Source organism: Chlamydotis macqueenii, chromosome 13 (assembly GCF_036417535.1).
Source record: "Chlamydotis macqueenii isolate bChlMac1 chromosome 13, bChlMac1.mat, whole genome shotgun sequence".
NCBI lineage: Eukaryota > Metazoa > Chordata > Aves > Otidiformes > Otididae > Chlamydotis > Chlamydotis macqueenii.
The window spans coordinates 22,237,260-22,252,376 of NC_141568.1; positions in this window are offsets into that span (position 1 = coordinate 22,237,260).

A 15,117-nucleotide genomic window follows, 5' to 3' on the forward strand; every position below is an offset into this window, starting at 1 on the left:
GCCAGGTTTAGGGCTAGGGGCCAGGGTTTGGGCTAGTGGCCAGGGTTAAGGCTAGGGGCCAGGGTTAGGGCTAGGGGCCAGGGTTTTGGGCCTGAGGCCAGGGTTCTGGGTCAGGGTTAGGGCTAGGGGCCAGGGTTTTGGGCCAGGGTTAGGTCCAGGGGCCAGGGTTAGGCCTAGGGGCCAGGGTTTTGGGCCTGAGGCCAGGGGTAGGGCTAGCGGCCAGGGTTAGGGCTCGGGGCCAGGGTTTTGGGCCAGGGGGCAGGGTTTTGAGCCAGGGTTTTTGGCCAGGGTCCAGGCTTAGGGTTAGGGACCAGGGTTAGGACTAGGGGCCGGAGTTAGGGCAAGGCACCGGGGTTAGGGCTAGCGGCCGGGGTTAGGGCTAGGGGCCAGGGTTAGGGCTAGGGGCCAGGGTTTCGGGCCAGGGGTCAGGGTTAGGGCTAGGGACCAGGGTTTTGGGCCAGGGGCCAGGGTTAGGCCTAGGGGCCAGGGTTAGGGCTAGAGGCCAGGGTTAGGGCTAGGGGCCAGGGTTTTGGGCCAGGGTTAGGGCTAGGTGCTACGGTTTTGGGCCAGGGGTCAGGGTTAGGGCTAGGGGTCAGGGATAGGGCTAGGGGCCAGCGTTTTGGGCCAGGGTTATGGCTAAAGGCCAGGGTTATGGCAAGGGGCCAGGGTTAGGTCTAGGGGCAGGGATTTGGGCCAGGGTTAGGGCTAGCAGCCAGGGTTTTGGGCCAGGTGCCAGGGTTAGGGGCCAGGGTTTTGGGCCAGGGGCCAGGGTTAGGGCCAGGGGCCAGGGTTAGGGCTAGGGGCCAGGGTTAGGGCTAGCGGCCGGGGTTTTGGTCCAGGGTTAGGGCTAGGGGCCAGGGTTTTGGGCCAGGGTTAGGGCTCGGGGCCGGGGCATTGGGCCACGGTTAGGGCTACGGGCCGGGGTTTTAGGCCAGGGTTAGGGCTAGGGGCCGGGGTTGTGGACCAGGGTTAGGGCTAGGGGCCAGGGCTTTGGGACAGGGTTAGGCCTAGGGGCCAGAGTTTTGGGCCAGGGTTAGGGCTAGGGGTCGGGGTTTTCAGCCAGGGCTAGGGCTAGGGGCCGGGGTTTTGGGCCAGGGTTAGGGCTAGGGGCCGGGGTTTTGGGCCTGGGTTAGTGCTAGGGGCCAGGGTTAGGGCTACGGGCCGGGGTTGTAGGCCAGGGTTAGGGCTAGGGGCCTGGATTTTGGGCCAAGGTTAGGGCTAGGGGCCGGGGTTTTTGGCCCGGGTTAGGGCTAGGGGCCGGGGTTTCGGGCCAGGGTTAGGGCTAGGGGCCAGGGTTAGGGCTAGGGGCCAGGGTTTTGGTCCAGGCTTATGGCTAGGGTCCAGGCTTAGGGCTAGGGGCAAGGGTTAAGGCCAGGGGCCAGGGTTTTGGGCCAGGGGCCAGGGTTCTGGGCCAGGGTTAGGGCTAGGGGCCAGGGTTTTGGGCCTGAGGCCAGGCTTAGGGCTAGCGGCCAGGGTTAGGGCTAGGGGCCAGGGTTTTGGGCCAGGGGGCAGGGTTTTGAGCCAGGGTTTTTGGCCAGGGTCCAGGCTTAAGGTTAGGGGCCAGGGTTAGGGCTATGGGCCGGATTTAGGGCAAGGCACCGGGGTTAGGGCTAGCGGCCGGGGTTAGGGCTAGGGGCCAGGGTTAGAACTAGGGGCCAGGGTTTTGGGCCAGGGGTCAGGGTTAGGGCTAGGGACCAGGGTTTTGGGCCAGGGGCCAGGGTTAGGGCTAGGGGCCAGGGTTAGGGCTAGAGGCCAGGGTTAGGGCTAGGGGCCAGGGTTTTGGGCCAGGGTTAGGTCTAGCAGCCAGGGTTAGGGCTAGGGGCCAGGGTTAGGGCTAGGGGCCGGAGTTAGGGCTAGGCACCGGGGTTAGGGTTAGCGGCCGGGGTTAGGGCTAGGGGCCAGGCTTAGGGCTAGGGGCCAGGGTTTTGGGCCAGGGCTAGGGCTAGGGGCCAGGGTTTTGTACCAGGGGCCAGGGTTAGGGCTGGGGCCAGGGTTAGGGCTAGGGGCAGGGATTTGGGCCAGGTGCCAGGGTTAGGGGCCAGGGTTTTGGGTTAGGGGCCAGGGTTAGGGCTAGGGGCCACGGTTTTGAGCCAGGGGCCAGGGTTGGGCTAGGGGCCAGGGTTAGGGCTAGGGGCCAGACGCTTGGGCTAGGGTTAGGGCTAGGGGCCAGGGTTTTGGGCCAGGGGCCAGGTTTAGGGCTAGGGGCCAGGGTTTGGGCTAGTGGCCAGTGTTAAGGCTAGGGGCCAGGGTGAGGGCTAGGGGCTAGGGTTTTCGGCTAGGCGCCAGGCTTATGGCTAGGGTCCAGGCTTAGGGCTAGGGGCCAGGGTTAGGGCTAGGGGCCAGGGTTTTGGGCCTGAGGCCAGGGTTAGGGCTAGGGGCCAGGGTTAGGGCTAGGGCCCAGGGTTTTGGGCCACGGTTAGGGCTAGGGGCCGGGGTTGTGGGCCAGGGTTAGGGCTAGGGGCCGGGGTTTTGGGCCACCGTTAGGGCTAGGGGCAGTGGTTTTGGGGATAGTTAGGGCTAGGGGCCAGGGTTAGGGCTAGTGGCCAGGGTTAGTGCTCGGGGCCAGGGTTTTGGGCCAGGGTTAGGGCTAGGGGCCGGGGTATTGGGCCAGGGTTAGGGCTAGGGGCCGGGGCTGTGGGCCAGGGTTAGGGCTAGGGGCCGGGGTTGTGGGCCAGGGTTAGGGCTAGGGGCCGGGGTTTTGGGCCACCGTTAGGGCTAGGGGCCGGGATTTTGGGCCAAAGTTAGGGCTAGGGGCCGGGGTTTTTGTCCCGGGTTAGGGCTAGGGGCCGGTGTTTTGGGCCAGGGTTAGGGCTAGGGGCCAGGGTTAGGGCTAGGGGCCAGGGTTAGGGCTACGGGCCGGGGTTGTAGGCCAGGGTTAGGGCTAGGGGCCCGGGTTGTGGACCAGGGTTAGGGCTAGGGGCCAGGGTTTTGGGCCAGGGTTAGGGCTAGGGGCCGGGGTATTGGGCCAGGGTTAGGTCTAGGGGCCGGGGTTTTGGGCCAGGGGCCAGGTTTAAGTCTAGGGGCCAGGGTTTGGGCTAGGGGCCAGGGATTTGGTCCAGGGTTAGGGCTAGGGGCCAGGGTTTTGGGCCAGGGGCCAGGTATAGGGCTAGGGGCCAGGGTTTGGGCTAGTGGCCAGGGTTAAGGCTAGGGGCCAGGGTTAAGGCTAGGGGCCAGGGTTAGGGCTAGGGGCCAGGGTTTTGGGCCTGAGGCCAGGTTTAAGTCTAGGGGCCAGGGTTTGGGCTAGGGGCCAGGGTTTTGGTCCAGGGTTAGGGCTAGGGGCCAGGGTTTTGGGCCAGGGGCCAGGTTTAGGGCTAGGGGCCAGGGTTTGGGCTAGTGGCCAGGGTTAAGGCTAGGGGCCAGGGTTAGGGCTAGGGGCCAGGGTTTTGGGCCTGAGGCCAGGGTTCTGGGTCAGGGTTAGGGCTAGGGGCCAGGGTTTTGGGCCAGGGTTAGGTCCAGGGGCCGGGGTTAGGCCTAGGGGCCAGGGTTTTGGGCCTGAGGCCAGGGTTAGGGCTAGCGGCCAGGGTTAGGGCTCGGGTCCAGGGTTTTGGGCCAGGGGGCAGGGTTTTGAGCCAGGGTTTTTGGCCAGTTTCCAGGCTTAGGGTTAGGGACCAGGGTTAGGACTAGGGGCCGGAGTTAGGGCAAGGAACCGGGGTTAGGGCTAGCGGCCGGGGTTAGAGCTAGGGGCCAGGGTTAGGGCTAGGGGCCAGGGTTTTGGGCCAGGGGCCAGGGTTAGGGCTAGGGACCAGGGTTTTGGGCCAGGGGCCAGGGTTAGGGCTAGGGGCCACGGTTTTGGGCCAGGGGCCAGCGTTGGGCTAGGGGCCAGGGTTAGGGTTAGGGGCCAGGGGTTTGGGCCAGGGTTAGGGCTAGGGGCCAGGGTTTTCGGCTAGTGGCCATGGTTAGGGCTAGGGGCCAGGGTTAGGGCTAGGGGCTGGGTTTTGGGCTAGGGGCCAGGCTTATGGCTAGGGTCCAGGCTTAGCGTTAGGGGCCAGGGTTAGGGCCAGGGGCCAGGGTTCTGGGCCAGGGTTAGGGCTAGGGGCCAGGGTTTTGTGCCAGGGTTAGGTCCAGGGGCCAGGGTTAGGGCTAGGGGCCAGGGTTTTGGGCCTGAGGCCAGGGTTAGGGCTAGGGGCCAGGGTTAGGGCTAGGGGCCAGGGTTTTAGGCCAGGGGGCAGGGTTTTGGGCCAGGGTTTTTGGCCAGGGTCCAGGCTTAAGGTTAGGGGCCAGGGTAATGGCTAGGGGCCGGCGTTAGGGCAAGGCACCGGGGTTACGGCTAGGGGCGAGGGTTAGGGCTACGGGCCAGGGTTTTGGGCCAGGGGTCAGGGTTTGGGCTAGGTACCAGGGTTTTGGGCCAGGGGCCAGGATTAGGGCTAGGGGCCAGGGTTAGGCTTAGGGGCTGGGTTAGGGCTAGGCACCGGGGTTAGGGCTATGGGCCGGGGTTAGGGCTAGGGGCCAGGGTTAGGGCTAGTGGCCAGGGGTTTGGGCCAGGGTTAGGGCTAGGGGCCACGGTTTTGGGCCAAGGGTCAGGGTTAGGGCCAGGGGCCAGGGTTAGGGCTAGGGGCCAGGGTTAGGGCTGGGGCCAGGGTTTTGGGCCAGGGTTAGGGCTAGGTGCCAGGGTTAGGGCTAGGGGCCATGGTTAGGGCTGGGGCCAGGGTTTTGGGCCAGGGTTAGGGCTAGGTGCCAGGGTTAGGGCTAGGTGCCAGGGTTAGGGCTAGGGGCCAGGGTTTTGGGCCAGGGTTAGGGCTAGGGGCCAGGTTTTAGGGCTAGGGGCCAGGGTTAGTGCTAGGGGCCATGGTTTTGGGCCAGAGTTAGTGCTAGAGGCCAGGGTTAGGACTAGGGGCCGGGGTTTTGGCCCAAGGTTAGGGCTAGGGGCCAGGGTTTTGGGCCAGGGTCCAGGGTTAGGGCTAGGGGCCAGGGTTTTCGGACAGGGGCCAGGGTTAGGGCTAGGGGCCAGGGTCAGGGGTAGAGGGCAGGGTTTTGGGCCAGGGTTAGGGCTAGGGGCCAGGGTTTTGGGCCAGGGTTATGGCTAAAGGCCAGGGTTAGGGCAAGGGGCCAGGGTTAGGTCTAGGGGCAGGGATTTGGGCCAGGGGCCAGGGTTAGGGGCCAGGGTTTTGGGTCAGGGGCCAGGGTTAGGGCTAGGGGCCACGGTTTTGAGCCAGGGGCCAGGGTTGGGCTAGGGGCCTGGGTTAGGGTTAGGGGCCAGACGCTTTGGCTAGGGTTAGGGCTAGGGGCCAGGGTTTTGGGCCAGGGGCCAGGTTTAGGGCTAGGGGCCAGGGTTTGGGCTAGTGGCCAGTGTTAAGGCTAGGGGCCAGGGTGAGGGCTAGGGGACGGGGTTCTGGGCCAGGGTTAGGGCTAGGGGCCAGGGTTTTGGACCTGGGTTAGGGTAAGGGGCTGGGGTTTTGGGGCAGCGTTAGGGCTAGGGGCCGGGGTTTTGGGCCAGGGTTAGGGCTAGGGGCCGGAGTTTTGGGCCAGGGGCCAGGTTTAAGTCTAGGGGCCAGGGTTTGGGCTAGGGGCCAGGGTTTTGGTCCAGGGTTAGGGCTAGGGGCCAGGGTTTTGGGCCAGGGGCCAGGTTTAGGGCTAGGGGCCAGGGTTTGGGCTAGTGGCCAGGGTTAAGGCTAGGGGCCAGGGTTAGGGCTAGGGGCCAGGGTTTTGGGCCTGAGGCCAGGGTTCTGGGCCAGGGTTAGGGCTAGGGGCCAGGGTTTTGGGCCAGGGTTAGGTCCAGGGGCCAGGGTTAGGCCTAGGGGCCAGGGTTTTGGGCCTGAGGCCAGGGGTAGGGCTAGCGGCCAGGGTTAGGGCTCGGGGCCAGGGTTTTGGGCCAGGGGGCAGGGTTTTGAGCCAGGGTTTTTGGCCAGGGTCCAGGCTTAGGGTTAGGGACCAGGGTTAGGACTAGGGGCCGGAGTTAGGGCAAGGCACCGGGGTTAGGGCTAGCGGCCGGGGTTAGGGCTAGGGGCCAGGGTTAGGGCTAGGGGCCACGGTTTTGGGCCAGGGGTCAGGGTTAGGGCTAGAGGCCAGGGTTAGGGCTAGGGGCCAGGGTTTTGGGCCACGGTTAGGGCTAGGTGCTACGGTTTTGGGCCAGGGGTCAGGGTTAGGGCTAGGGGTCAGGGATAGGGCTAGGGGCCAGCGTTTTGGGCCAGGGTTATGGCTAAAGGCCAGGGTTATGGCAAGGGGCCAGGGTTAGGTCTAGTGGCAGGGATTTGGGCCAGGGTTAGGGCTAGCAGCCAGGGTTTTGGGCCAGGTGCCAGGGTTAGGGGCCAGGGTTTTGGGCCAGGGGCAGGGTTAGGGCCAGGGGCCAGGGTTAGGGCTAGGGGCCAGGGTTAGGGCTAGCGGCCGGGGTTTTGGTCCAGGGTTAGGGCAAGGGGCCAGAGTTAGGGCTAGGGGCCACGGTTTTTGGTCAGGGGCCAGCGTTGGGCTAGGGGCCAGGGTTAGGGCTAGGGGCCAGGGGTTTGGGCCAGGGTTAGGGCTAGGGGCCAGGGTTTTGGGCCAGGGGCCAGGTTTAGGGCTAGGGGCCAGGGTTTGGGCTAGTGGCCAGGTTTAAGGCTAAGGGCCAGGGTTAGGGCTAGGGGCTGGGTTTTGGGCTAGGGGCCAGGCTTATGGCTAGGGTCCAGGCTTAGCGTTAGGGGCCAGGGTTAGGGCCAGGGGCCAGGGTTCTGGGCCAGGGTTAGGGCTAGGGTCCAGGGTTTTGTGCCAGGGTTAGGTCCAGGGGCCAGGGTTAGGGCTAGGGGCCAGGGTTTTGGGCCTGAGGCCGGGGTTAGGGCTAGGGGCCAGGGTTAGGGCTAGGGGCCAGGGTTTTAGGCCAGGGGGCAGGGTTTTGGGCCAGGGTTTTTGGCCAGGGTCCAGGCTTAGGGTTAGGGGCCAGGGTAATGGCTAGGGGCCGGCGTTAGGGCAAGGCACCGGGGTTACGGCTAGCGGCCGGGGTTATGGCTAGGGGCGAGGGTTAGGGCTATGGGCCAGGGTTTTGGGCCAGGGTTAGGGCTAGGGGCGAGGGTTTTGGGCCAGGGGTCAGGGTTTGGGCTAGGTACCAGGGTTTTGGGCCAGGGGCCAGGGTTAGGGCTAGGGGCCAGGGTTAGGCTTAGGGGCTGGGTTAGGGCTAGGGGCCGGAGTTAGGGCTAGGCACCGGGGTTAGGGCTATGGGCCGGGGTTAGGGCTAGGGGCCAGGGTTAGGGCTAGTGGCCAGGGGTTTGGGCCAGGGTTAGGGCTAGGGACCACGGTTTTGGGCCAGGGGTCAGGGTTAGGGCCAGGGGCCAGGGTTAGGGCTAGGGGCCAGGGTTAGGGCTAGGGGCCAGGGTTTTGGGCCAGGGTTAGGGCTAGGTGCCAGGGTTAGGGCTAGGTGCCAGGGTTAGGGCTAGGGGCCAGGGTTTTGGGCCAGGGTTAGGGCTAGGGGCCAGGTTTTAGGGCTAGGGGCCAGGGTTAGTGCTAGGGGCCATGGTTAGTGCTAGGGGCCATGGTTTTGGGCCAGAGTTAGTGCTAGGGGCCAGAGTTAGGACTAGGGGCCAGGGTTTTGGGCCAAGGTTAGGGCTAGGGGCCAGGGTTTTGGGCCAGGGTCCAGGGTTAGGGCTAGGGGCCAGGGTTTTCGGACAGGGGCCAGGGTTAGGGACAGGGGCCAGGGTTTTGGGCCAGGGTTATGGCTAAAGGCCAGGGTTAGGGCAAGGGGCCAGGGTTAGGTCTAGGGGCAGGAATTTGGGCCAGGGTTAGGGCTATGGGCCAGGGTTTTGGGCCAGGGTTAGGGGTAAGGTCCGGGGTTAGGGCTAGGGGCCAGGGTTTTGGGCCAGGGTTAGGGCTAGGGGCAGGGTTTTGGGCCAGGGCTAGGGCTAGGGGCCAGGGTTTTGTACCAGGGGCCAGGGTTAGGGCTGGGGCCAGGGTTAGGGCTAGGGGCAGGGATTTGGGCCAGGTGCCAGGGTTAGGGGCCAGGGTTTTGGGTTAGGGGCCAGGGTTAGGGCTAGGGGCCACGGTTTTGAGCCAGGGGCCAGGGTTGGGCTAGGGGCCAGGGTTAGGGCTAGGGGCCAGACGCTTGGGCTAGGGTTAGGGCTAGGGGCCAGGGTTTTGGGCCAGGGGCCAGGTTTAGGGCTAGGGGCCAGGGTTTGGGCTAGTGGCCAGTGTTAAGGCTAGGGGCCAGGGTGAGGGCTAGGGGCTAGGGTTTTGGGCTAGGCGCCAGGCTTATGGCTAGGGTCCAGGCTTAGGGCTAGGGGCCAGGGTTAGGGCTAGGGGCCAGGGTTTTGGGCCTGAGGCCAGGGTTAGGGCTAGGGGCCAGGGTTAGGGCTAGGGCCCAGGGTTTTGGGCCACGGTTAGGGCTAGGGGCCGGGGTTGTGGGCCAGGGTTAGGGCTAGGGGCCGGGGTTTTGGGCCACCGTTAGGGCTAGGGGCAGTGGTTTTGGGGATAGTTAGGGCTAGGGGCCAGGGTTAGGGCTAGTGGCCAGGGTTAGTGCTCGGGGCCAGGGTTTTGGGCCAGGGTTAGGGCTAGGGGCCGGGGTATTGGGCCAGGGTTAGGGCTAGGGGCCGGGGCTGTGGGCCAGGGTTAGGGCTAGGGGCCGGGGTTGTGGGCCAGGGTTAGGGCTAGGGGCCGGGGTTTTGGGCCACCGTTAGGGCTAGGGGCCGGGATTTTGGGCCAAAGTTAGGGCTAGGGGCCGGGGTTTTTGTCCCGGGTTAGGGCTAGGGGCCGGTGTTTTGGGCCAGGGTTAGGGCTAGGGGCCAGGGTTAGGGCTAGGGGCCAGGGTTAGGGCTACGGGCCGGGGTTGTAGGCCAGGGTTAGGGCTAGGGGCCCGGGTTGTGGACCAGGGTTAGGGCTAGGGGCCAGGGTTTTGGGCCAGGGTTAGGGCTAGGGGCCGGGATATTGGGCCAGGGTTAGGTCTAGGGGCCGGGGTTTTGGGCCAGGGGCCAGGTTTAAGTCTAGGGGCCAGGGTTTGGGCTAGGGGCCAGGGATTTGGTCCAGGGTTAGGGCTAGGGGCCAGGGTTTTGGGCCAGGGGCCAGGTTTAGGGCTAGGGGCCAGGGTTTGGGCTAGTGGCCAGGGTTAAGGCTAGGGGCCAGGGTTAAGGCTAGGGGCCAGGGTTAGGGCTAGGGGCCAGGGTTTTGGGCCTGAGGCCAGGTTTAAGTCTAGGGGCCAGGGTTTGGGCTAGGGGCCAGGGTTTTGGTCCAGGGTTAGGGCTAGGGGCCAGGGTTTTGGGCCAGGGGCCAGGTTTAGGGCTAGGGGCCAGGGTTTGGGCTAGTGGCCAGGGTTAAGGCTAGGGGCCAGGGTTAGGGCTAGGGGCCAGGGTTTTGGGCCTGAGGCCAGGGTTCTGGGTCAGGGTTAGGGCTAGGGGCCAGGGTTTTGGGCCAGGGTTAGGTCCAGGGGCCGGGGTTAGGCCTAGGGGCCAGGGTTTTGGGCCTGAGGCCAGGGTTAGGGCTAGCGGCCAGGGTTAGGGCTCGGGTCCAGGGTTTTGGGCCAGGGGGCAGGGTTTTGAGCCAGGGTTTTTGGCCAGTTTCCAGGCTTAGGGTTAGGGACCAGGGTTAGGACTAGGGGCCGGAGTTAGGGCAAGGAACCGGGGTTAGGGCTAGCGGCCGGGGTTAGAGCTAGGGGCCAGGGTTAGGGCTAGGGGCCAGGGTTTTGGGCCAGGGGCCAGGGTTAGGGCTAGGGACCAGGGTTTTGGGCCAGGGGCCAGGGTTAGGGCTAGGGGCCACGGTTTTGGGCCAGGGGCCAGCGTTGGGCTAGGGGCCAGGGTTAGGGTTAGGGGCCAGGGGTTTGGGCCAGGGTTAGGGCTAGGGGCCAGGGTTTTCGGCTAGTGGCCATGGTTAGGGCTAGGGGCCAGGGTTAGGGCTAGGGGCTGGGTTTTGGGCTAGGGGCCAGGCTTATGGCTAGGGTCCAGGCTTAGCGTTAGGGGCCAGGGTTAGGGCCAGGGGCCAGGGTTCTGGGCCAGGGTTAGGGCTAGGGGCCAGGGTTTTGTGCCAGGGTTAGGTCCAGGGGCCAGGGTTAGGGCTAGGGGCCAGGGTTTTGGGCCTGAGGCCAGGGTTAGGGCTAGGGGCCAGGGTTAGGGCTAGGGGCCAGGGTTTTAGGCCAGGGGGCAGGGTTTTGGGCCAGGGTTTTTGGCCAGGGTCCAGGCTTAGGGTTAGGGGCCAGGGTAATGGCTAGGGGCCGGCGTTAGGGCAAGGCACCGGGGTTACGGCTAGGGGCGAGGGTTAGGGCTACGGGCCAGGGTTTTGGGCCAGGGGTCAGGGTTTGGGCTAGGTACCAGGGTTTTGGGCCAGGGGCCAGGATTAGGGCTAGGGGCCAGGGTTAGGCTTAGGGGCTGGGTTAGGGCTAGGCACCGGGGTTAGGGCTATGGGCCGGGGTTAGGGCTAGGGGCCAGGGTTAGGGCTAGTGGCCAGGGGTTTGGGCCAGGGTTAGGGCTAGGGGCCACGGTTTTGGGCCAAGGGTCAGGGTTAGGGCCAGGGGCCAGGGTTAGGGCTAGGGGCCAGGGTTAGGGCTGGGGCCAGGGTTTTGGGCCAGGGTTAGGGCTAGGTGCCAGGGTTAGGGCTAGGGGCCATGGTTAGGGCTGGGGCCAGGGTTTTGGGCCAGGGTTAGGGCTAGGTGCCAGGGTTAGGGCTAGGTGCCAGGGTTAGGGCTAGGGGCCAGGGTTTTGGGCCAGGGTTAGGGCTAGGGGCCAGGTTTTAGGGCTAGGGGCCAGGGTTAGTGCTAGGGGCCATGGTTAGTGCTAGGGGCCATGGTTTTGGGCCAGAGTTAGTGCTAGGGGCCAGAGTTAGGACTAGGGGCCAGGGTTTTGGGCCAAGGTTAGGGCTAGGGGCCAGGGTTTTGGGCCAGGGTCCAGGGTTAGGGCTAGGGGCCAGGGTTTTCGGACAGGGGCCAGGGTTAGGGACAGGGGCCAGGGTTTTGGGCCAGGGTTATGGCTAAAGGCCAGGGTTAGGGCAAGGGGCCAGGGTTAGGTCTAGGGGCAGGAATTTGGGCCAGGGTTAGGGCTATGGGCCAGGGTTTTGGGCCAGGGTTAGGGGTAAGGTCCGGGGTTAGGGCTAGGGGCCAGGGTTTTGGGCCAGGGTTAGGGCTAGGGGCAGGGTTTTGGGCCAGGGCTAGGGCTAGGGGCCAGGGTTTTGTACCAGGGGCCAGGGTTAGGGCTGGGGCCAGGGTTAGGGCTAGGGGCAGGGATTTGGGCCAGGTGCCAGGGTTAGGGGCCAGGGTTTTGGGTTAGGGGCCAGGGTTAGGGCTAGGGGCCACGGTTTTGAGCCAGGGGCCAGGGTTGGGCTAGGGGCCAGGGTTAGGGCTAGGGGCCAGACGCTTGGGCTAGGGTTAGGGCTAGGGGCCAGGGTTTTGGGCCAGGGGCCAGGTTTAGGGCTAGGGGCCAGGGTTTGGGCTAGTGGCCAGTGTTAAGGCTAGGGGCCAGGGTGAGGGCTAGGGGCTAGGGTTTTGGGCTAGGCGCCAGGTTTTGGCTAGGGTCCAGGCTTAGGGCTAGGGGCCAGGGTTAGGGCTAGGGGCCAGGGTTTTGGGCCTGAGGCCAGGGTTAGGGCTAGGGGCCAGGGTTAGGGCTAGGGCCCAGGGTTTTGGGCCACGGTTAGGGCTAGGGGCCGGGGTTTTGGGCCACCGTTAGGGCTAGGGGCAGTGGTTTTGGGGATAGTTAGGGCTAGGGGCCAGGGTTAGGGCTAGTGGCCAGGGTTAGTGCTCGGGGCCAGGGTTTTGGGCCAGGGTTAGGGCTAGGGGCCGGGGTATTGGGCCAGGGTTAGGGCTAGGGGCCGGGGCTGTGGGCCAGGGTTAGGGCTAGGGGCCGGGGTTGTGGGCCAGGGTTAGGGCTAGGGGCCGGGGTTTTGGGCCACCGTTAGGGCTAGGGGCCGGGATTTTGGGCCAAAGTTAGGGCTAGGGGCCGGGGTTTTTGTCCCGGGTTAGGGCTAGGGGCCGGTGTTTTGGGCCAGGGTTAGGGCTAGGGGCCAGGGTTAGGGCTAGGGGCCAGGGTTAGGGCTACGGGCCGGGGTTGTAGGCCAGGGTTAGGGCTAGGGGCCCGGGTTGTGGACCAGGGTTAGGGCTAGGGGCCAGGGTTTTGGGCCAGGGTTAGGGCTAGGGGCCGGGGTATTGGGCCAGGGTTAGGTCTAGGGGCCGGGGTTTTGGGCCAGGGGCCAGGTTTAAGTCTAGGGGCCAGGGTTTGGGCTAGGGGCCAGGGATTTGGTCCAGGGTTAGGGCTAGGGGCCAGGGTTTTGGGCCAGGGGCCAGGTTTAGGGCTAGGGGCCAGGGTTTGGGCTAGTGGCCAGGGTTAAGGCTAGGGGCCAGGGTTAAGGCTAGGGGCCAGGGTTAGGGCTAGGGGCCAGGGTTTTGGGCCTGAGGCCAGGTTTAAGTCTAGGGGCCAGGGTTTGGGCTAGGGGCCAGGGTTTTGGTCCAGGGTTAGGGCTAGGGGCCAGGGTTTTGGGCCAGGGGCCAGGTTTAGGGCTAGGGGCCAGGGTTTGGGCTAGTGGCCAGGGTTAAGGCTAGGGGCCAGGGTTAGGGCTAGGGGCCAGGGTTTTGGGCCTGAGGCCAGGGTTCTGGGTCAGGGTTAGGGCTAGGGGCCAGGGTTTTGGGCCAGGGTTAGGTCCAGGGGCCGGGGTTAGGCCTAGGGGCCAGGGTTTTGGGCCTGAGGCCAGGGTTAGGGCTAGCGGCCAGGGTTAGGGCTCGGGTCCAGGGTTTTGGGCCAGGGGGCAGGGTTTTGAGCCAGGGTTTTTGGCCAGTTTCCAGGCTTAGGGTTAGGGACCAGGGTTAGGACTAGGGGCCGGAGTTAGGCAAGGAACCGGGGTTAGGGCTAGCGGCCGGGGTTAGAGCTAGGGGCCAGGGTTAGGGCTAGGGGCCAGGGTTTTGGGCCAGGGGCCAGGGTTAGGGCTAGGGACCAGGGTTTTGGGCCAGGGGCCAGGGTTAGGGCTAGGGGCCACGGTTTTGGGCCAGGGCCAGCGTTGGGCTAGGGGCCAGGGTTAGGTTTAGGGGCCAGGGGTTTGGGCCAGGGTTAGGGCTAGGGGCCAGGGTTTTCGGCTAGTGGCCATGGTTAGGGCTAGGGGCCAGGGTTAGGGCTAGGGGCTGGGTTTTGGGCTAGGGGCCAGGCTTATGGCTAGGGTCCAGGCTTAGCGTTAGGGGCCAGGGTTAGGGCCAGGGGCCAGGGTTCTGGGCCAGGGTTAGGGCTAGGGGCCAGGGTTTTGTGCCAGGGTTAGGTCCAGGGGCCAGGGTTAGGGCTAGGGGCCAGGGTTTTGGGCCTGAGGCCAGGGTTAGGGCTAGGGGCCAGGGTTAGGGCTAGGGGCCAGGGTTTTAGGCCAGGGGGCAGGGTTTTGGGCCAGGGTTTTTGGCCAGGGTCCAGGCTTAGGGTTAGGGGCCAGGGTAATGGCTAGGGGCCGGCGTTAGGGCAAGGCACCGGGGTTACGGCTAGGGGCGAGGGTTAGGGCTACGGGCCAGGGTTTTGGGCCAGGGGTCAGGGTTTGGGCTAGGTACCAGGGTTTTGGGCCAGGGGCCAGGATTAGGGCTAGGGGCCAGGGTTAGGCTTAGGGGCTGGGTTAGGGCTAGGCACCGGGGTTAGGGCTATGGGCCGGGGTTAGGGCTAGGGGCCAGGGTTAGGGCTAGTGGCCAGGGGTTTGGGCCAGAGTTAGTGCTAGAGGCCAGGGTTAGGACTAGGGGCCGGGGTTTTGGCCCAAGGTTAGGGCTAGGGGCCAGGGTTTTGGGCCAGGGTCCAGGGTTAGGGCTAGGGGCCAGGGTTTTCGGACAGGGGCCAGGGTTAGGGCTAGGGGCCAGGGTCAGGGGTAGAGGGCAGGGTTTTGGGCCAGGGTTAGGGCTAGGGGACAGGGTTTTGGGCCAGGGTTAGGGCTAGGGGCCAGGGTTTTGGGCCAGGGTTATGGCTAAAGGCCAGGGTTAGGGCAAGGGGCCAGGGTTAGGTCTAGGGGCAGGGATTTGGGCCAGGGGCCAGGGTTAGGGGCCAGGGTTTTGGGTCAGGGGCCAGGGTTAGGGCTAGGGGCCACGGTTTTTGAGCCAGGGGCCAGGGTTGGGCTAGGGGCCTGGGTTAGGGTTAGGGGCCAGACGCTTTGGCTAGGGTTAGGGCTAGGGGCCAGGGTTTTGGGCCAGGGGCCAGGTTTAGGGCTAGGGGCCAGGGTTTGGGCTAGTGGCCAGTGTTAAGGCTAGGGGCCAGGGTGAGGGCTAGGGGACGGGGTTCTGGGCCAGGGTTAGGGCTAGGGGCCAGGGTTTTGGACCTGGGTTAGGGTAAGGGGCTGGGGTTTTGGGGCAGCGTTAGGGCTAGGGGCCGGGGTTTTGGGCCAGGGTTAGGGCTAGGGGCCGGAGTTTTGGGCCAGGGGCCAGGTTTAAGTCTAGGGGCCAGGGTTTGGGCTAGGGGCCAGGGTTTTGGTCCAGGGTTAGGGCTAGGGGCCAGGGTTTTGGGCCAGGGGCCAGGTTTAGGGCTAGGGGCCAGGGTTTGGGCTAGTGGCCAGGGTTAAGGCTAGGGGCCAGGGTTAGGGCTAGGGGCCAGGGTTTTGGGCCTGAGGCCAGGGTTCTGGGTCAGGGTTAGGGCTAGGGGCCAGGGTTTTGGGCCAGGGTTAGGTCCAGGGGCCAGGGTTAGGCCTAGGGGCCAGGGTTTTGGGCCTGAGGCCAGGGGTAGGGCTAGCGGCCAGGGTTAGGGCTCGGGGCCAGGGTTTTGGGCCAGGGGGCAGGGTTTTGAGCCAGGGTTTTTGGCCAGGGTCCAGGCTTAGGGTTAGGGACCAGGGTTAGGACTAGGGGCCGGAGTTAGGGCAAGGCACCGGGGTTAGGGCTAGCGGCCGGGGTTAGGGCTAGGGGCCAGGGTTAGGGCTAGGGGCCAGGGTTTCGGGCCAGGGGTCAGGGTTAGGGCTAGGGACCAGGGTTTTGGGCCAGGGGCCAGGGTTAGGGCTAGGGGCCAGGGTTAGGGCTAGAGGCCAGGGTTAGGGCTAGGGGCCAGGGTTTTGGGCCAGGGTTAGGGCTAGGTGCTACGGTTTTGGGCCAGGGGTCAGGGTTAGGGCTAGGGGTCAGGGATAGGGCTAGGGGCCAGCGTTTTGGGCCAGGGTTATGGCTAAAGGCCAGGGTTATGGCAAGGGGCCAGGGTTAGGTCTAGGGGCAGGGATTTGGGCCAGGGTTAGGGCTAGCAGCCAGGGTTTTGGGCCAGGTGCCAGGGTTAGGGGCCAGGGTTTTGGGCCAGGGGCCAGGGTTAGGGCCAGGGGCCAGGG